At 32.2% G+C, this 6,000-nt stretch overlaps 1 protein-coding gene across 2 annotated transcripts in view; it reads left to right on the top strand.

Moving 5' to 3' along the window:
* Positions 1 to 3,400: 3,400 nt before the first annotated feature.
* The window catches only part of LOC106142831 (uncharacterized), a 192,320-nt gene continuing 189,720 nt past the window's right edge, over positions 3,401 to 6,000 (top strand). For both annotated transcript variants that reach the window (XM_060945870.1, XM_060945868.1), the window contains exon 1: positions 3,401 to 3,930. The gene's annotated coding sequence lies outside the window, so the exon portion shown is untranslated. The remainder of the gene's footprint in view (positions 3,931 to 6,000) is intronic.

Raw genomic sequence — 6,000 nt, 5'->3', positions numbered from 1 at the left:
TAATGATAATAAAATATAAGAAATGTATATACATACATACTGTAAGGTGCCCTCTGCTGGCTTTCGGACGGACCCCGCGTAGGTGTCCGCCGTCGTCGATAATTGTCTCCAGTGACATTTTCAGGAACTGTATTCATTCTGGCACTCGGAGAAAAATACAACATATTAGATCGGGATTACGGAATATTATTTATAAATTTGTTAAATAGCTCTTAATACACAGTAAAATTTACACATTTACAATTTCTGTGTAGCTTTAATTTTCAGAGAAAATACCCATTTATTTTTTTTCAACACGAGGAAAGCGAAATATTGTCACAATTGTCCATAACAACCATATCTAGAGATATTTTAGTACGCATTTTACTTCCATAAGTATGCCTTTAATTATTAATTATATATTTAAATTAGGAAAACAGGTAACTTTTCTAAATATAACACAGTTAACTGCATAGTGACTTTAATTTGACTAATCAATATACTCCATTAACTCCATTAAATACATTTTATTAAAGTTATAATTACTTACGTTCGATAATTTTTATACTTTATGTAGGTACCTATTATCAACATCTGGATTTTATGTCAAGAACACGGCAATGTAAACTTAATTATAAGTAAAATGTCGTGATATCAGAAGCAATGTATGCATGACATTCGATTTGAATATAAATTAAATAATTACTTTGAGAAATAACTTATCAGATTCAAAGAAATACTTCAATTGTATGGACACATGAGGGTAGTGTTTCTACTGCCATTTACATTATTTGGAATAAATAATAATAATCTAACAATAACAATCAATCAGCAACTTATTGATTGATTGTATCATACGGTAAAAGTTCATCGATAAAATTAATCAAGTATTGAGAAAGAAAGAAGAGAGAAAAATAAAATAATGTGAGGGTACTTACGTTTTGTGCGTATTTCTTTGTGAGCGCTTATCTGGATACCACTTCTGAATTGTAAGGTTTACCAATATTAAATAAATCCAAGATAGTGTTTAAGTATATTTTTTATTCCTTTGCTTTTCTACACCACCGTCCGAAAGAGACTGCCCCTTCAGCCGAACGTTTCCTTCCCCCATTTTCCGCCCCTCCACTGCGTTACACTGGGTTGCCCTTTCTTAAAATAACTACTACCATTTTGAATTTACAAATTTCTACTAAATTATTATAATTAAAAATAAATATTGTAAGAGATTAAATGACAAATATTTGGGCACCCTACAATACATATGGTCACGTCTATATCCCTTGTGGGGTAGACAGACTGATAAAGAAGTGAGACTGATAGGTTATACGTTCAGCTATTTGGCTTAATGATAGAATTGAGATTCAAATAGCGACAGGTTGCTAGCCCAGCGCCTAAAAAAGAAACTTAAGTTTATAAGCCTATCCCTTAGTCACCTTTTACGACATCCATGGGAAAGAGCTGGAGTGGTCCTATTCTTTTTTGTACTGGTGCCGGGAACCACACGGCACAAGAAATGTTATAAGGTAGATATTTTTTATTATTTAAGTGTTTTTTTTTTCTCAAAAACCTCAAAATTCGTTTTGACAGACCTAACATACATTTTAAATTTAATTTTGGAAGATTGGTAGACCCCAACCCCACGTGATTCGCTCGATCATTCATAAATCTTTTCACCATGGGATGTTTGGCTATGACTTGGCATACATTAGAAGGAATCACTTCCTGAAATTTTTTTTTATTCAATACAACTCAACAATTATTAAGCGTTGTGTATAATGGTCAACACACTTATAATATGTCTGTTATTATTAAGAATGTTTTTTTTTTTGTTTTTTAAATATTAAATAATATTTATATTTATACATAAGTTATGTTTTAGCAAGGCCTAAAGTTTTAGATGATAGATAAAACTATTTATGGTACCGTTAGAGTAAAACAGACAAAGATGGTACAATGGCCGACTTATCGCTAATGCATTCTCTTCTAGTCAACCTTTGGGTGGAAGGAAATCAAATGGGAACATTTAGTTAATTGTTAATAAAGTACGGTAAAACCCCCAATCATCGACACTTTAACGCACGAACTCTAGTATTTTTACAATATTTGTTTTATTTTTATTATTTTATCATATTTTGAAGTTTTGAGTAAAATTTTAGGGTATTTTGCATGATATATTAAAGTAGAAATGAATGTGATATAAAAATTTTCAAGATATACCAAGATATTCAAGATTGCCGTGTGGTTCCCGGCACTATTACAAAAAAGAATAGGACCACTCCATCTCTTTCCCATGGATGTCGTAAAAGGCGACTAAGGGATAGGCTTATAAACTTAGGATTCCTCTTTTAGGCGATGGACTAGCAACCTGTCACTATTTGAATCTCGGTTCTATCATTAAGCCAAATAGCTGAACGTGGCCATTCAGTCTTTTCAAGACTGTTGGCTCTGTCTACCCCGCAAGGGATATAGACGTGATCATATGTATGTATGTATGTATATACCAATATAGATTTATAGTATTTTTGTCCTAATATTCGACTGCAGAAATCCATTTACCGACCACCGGTTATCGACATGTTCCAATAATCGAGATCTAGTAATGTTCTATTTATGGACACCTAATATTTAACGGTCCATTAATCGTGCACCCAGCCTAAAATTTTCAAATGGTAGCTTTAAACCGAAAAAAGTTATGAGCAATATAAACCTTACTCACCTCCTTAGTGATTTCACTAATAAAACTGGCTTTCCGTTAAAAACTTCTGCCGGTCGAAATTTAAAGCTCCACCATTTTTATCAAAATAACCGAATGTAGAAAGTGACACTTGCAATGAGATCTGGATGAACCTTGTCTTTAACCTATGCTTCGTTTACGTTAAAATACACAACATTAGTATATCCTTTTTTACTACGCTTTTATTAGCTTGGGTTGTATGTATGTATGTATGTATGTATGTATGTAACGGAATCTTTGAGCTTAATTTTCACTGATTTCTAAACGTCTGATCAACTTGGAACTTTGCACACGTATCAAGGACCGATGACAATGCAATATTTTGATAAGAGTTTCTCATTATCCTTATTAAAACTGCCAGGATTAATAAATTCATTTTTAGATCCTTCGTATGAGAGTAAGAGAGACAGAGATAGCACCAGTGCCAGTAATCTCCATACAAGAAACCAAGAAGTTCTGACGTATAATGAGTCAAAAAGAGATGTAATATATTTCCATATAATGTTACTATTAACCTGAGGCTTCTTTATTTCATCGCATTGCTCCATTTAGAATTACCATTAGAAACAATAGTAGAATTAGTAGAATATTTTAAAACAATAAAAAATATATAAGTAATAAAACAAAAGTAATAAATGAAAATTGAATAACTAAATTTACAATAAAACAAGAATAAAGTTACTACCTACAGAACTTTGCGATATTTAATACGTATTTAACATATTAATGCAATTCTTGAATTAACATTAGGTATCTTTTGCCTATTTATAATAGCAACACTGTAATACTCATTTGGAAAATGAGTGACAGTTCAGTTTATTTATGTCAAATAAGTTTTGCAGTAAGTTTTGATTGAATTCGATTCGAACACCTGTAAACTTTCTTTCTGTTGTTTTTTACCGGTGCCTGTGTATTTACCTATTTGCACTTTGTTTTGTGCTGATAACTTGTCGTTATTTAGAGTTTGGAATCTTCCGTTGAGTCGAGCTTTGTTCTTCCGGATATTCGTGTGATTTTATCATCTGAGATTGGACTCTGACTGTGTTTACTGTGTTGTGCAGATATTTTGAGATAGGACTCCTGTAAAAAGTACCTTATTATTTGAGATAGGAGTCCCAAGTTTGTGTTTGTTTTTGTGAAAGACAGATTTTACAACAAAAGTGCCACGATGTCTTCAGATAAACTTTGTTGCGTTCCTGGTTGTAAAGGCAGTGGAGGTATGTTTGAAATATTTTTGTTCCTGTATCAATCTGCCTCTTAATCTTGTGGTTTGATTCCTGGCAAGGCCACAATCGAAAATTATTACGTTTGCTGGATAGTCAAAAATATTATCAACAGTGATTTATCACTATAAAATTCTTTTCAACTGGGTTTAACAATCATCATACATATAATATCATCATCATTACATATAATCACGTCTATATCCCTTGCGGGGTAGACAGAGCCAACAGTCTTGTAAAGACTGATAGGCCACCTTCAGCTATTTGGCTTTAAGATAGAATTGAGATTCAAATAGTGACAGGTTGCAAGCCCATCGCCTTAAAAAGAATCATGATGATGAGAATATTATGAGATTTAATCCAATCAGGCCACATATAACTTTAAGAAAGTTAGTTGTGAAAACCTCCGGCGATGGGCGCATGGTTGCGAAAGTCTTTTCTAGTAAGATAGTTATACTAGAAGTGTTAACTTCCAAAAAATAATTGTATAAAAAAACTAAAAAACTACCCGTTTTATTGCAAATCAAACTAAAAAATAGAAAATAAATAATAGTTTAAAAAAAACTAAAAAACTACGCTTTTATTGCTAATCGAACTAAAAAATAGAAAATAAAAATTAATGACAAAGGAATTCAGTAGTAGCAAGTCGAACAATCAGTTATAGTCAGTTGTAGTAGTAATTACCTCGGATTAAAATTATAACAAAATTAAATTTATAAACAAAACAATTTAAATCAGAGTAAAAAGCGTGGGGTGCATTTTACTTAATTTTCATAACTCTCTTGTCATAAATATATGCTAATAGAATGATTTTAATATTTACTACATCAGGCACCCCACGCTTTTTACTCTGATTTAAATTGTTTTGTTTATAAATTTAATTTTGTTATAATTTTAATCCGAGGTAATTACTACTACAACTGACTATAACTGATTGTTCGACTTGCTACTACTGAATTCCTTTGTCATTAATTTTTATTTTCTATTTTTTAGTTCGATTAGCAATAAAAGCGTAGTTTTTTAGTTTTTTTTTTTATTTTACTTTTTATGTGTCGATCATTGGTCTGTCGGACATTGGGTACTTTACGTTATTTATTTAAAATTTTACATAAATCTACACATATATTGCTGATTTAACGACTAAATAAAAACTTGCTTGGCACAGACTATAAGAACAACCAGAAGAAGGAATATATGAACAGAACCAAAACAAAACCATTTAAAAAGTTGGGTAATACTCAGTGTGCCGTGTGGTTCCCGGCACCAGTACAAAAAAAATAGGATCAATCCATCTTTTTCCCATGCATGTAACAGGCGACTAAGGGATACGCTTATAAACTAGCGATTATTTTTTTAAGGCGATGGGCTAGCAACCTAGTCTCTCAATTCTATCATTGACGCGTGGCCTATAAGTATTTTTAAGACCGTTGGCTCTGTCTACCCCGCAAAGGATGTAAACGTGTAAAACTCAGTAACTATACTCCAGATCCGCTGCAATCACGGCCCGGTTTATTGAATTTACCCCGTCAATGGTCTATCTAGTGATTTTCCATCGTTTTTGTGCCAAATTGTGTTCAAACTCAAGGGACGGTCAAATGGAACGTCTATTAAATCGGCTACAAGTTTGGACATGTTTTATTACGACGTATGAGCGAAGTTCCGGATGTTTTTATGGTACGTACATACATATACCTAATCACGACTATATCCCTTGCGGTGTAGACAGAGCCAACAGTCTTGAAAAGACTGATATGACACGTTCAGCTTTGATATGAAAAAAATTGACACATACATACTTAAAGCGATTCAATATTCTTTAGAAAAGATATGTAAAAACTGATAAAGAATTTCACAATTTATAAGGTAACAAGACAAAGCGAGATCTTAGAGAATGAAGTGAAAAACAAAAAAACACATTAAATAAATAAATATAATACGGAACAAATTACACTGACTGAGTTAGCCTCGAAGTAAGTTCGAGACTTGTGTTACGAAAAACTCAACGATACTATGTATATTTTATAAAAAATACTTATATAGGTAGATAAACATCCAAGACCCAGG

The sequence above is a fragment of the Amyelois transitella genome, chromosome 9 (assembly GCF_032362555.1).
Source record: "Amyelois transitella isolate CPQ chromosome 9, ilAmyTran1.1, whole genome shotgun sequence".
In the NCBI taxonomy this organism is placed as follows: Eukaryota; Metazoa; Arthropoda; class Insecta; order Lepidoptera; family Pyralidae; genus Amyelois; species Amyelois transitella.
Note: the sequence above shows the minus strand (reverse complement) of the source record. Positions and strands in the feature narration are given on the sequence as shown.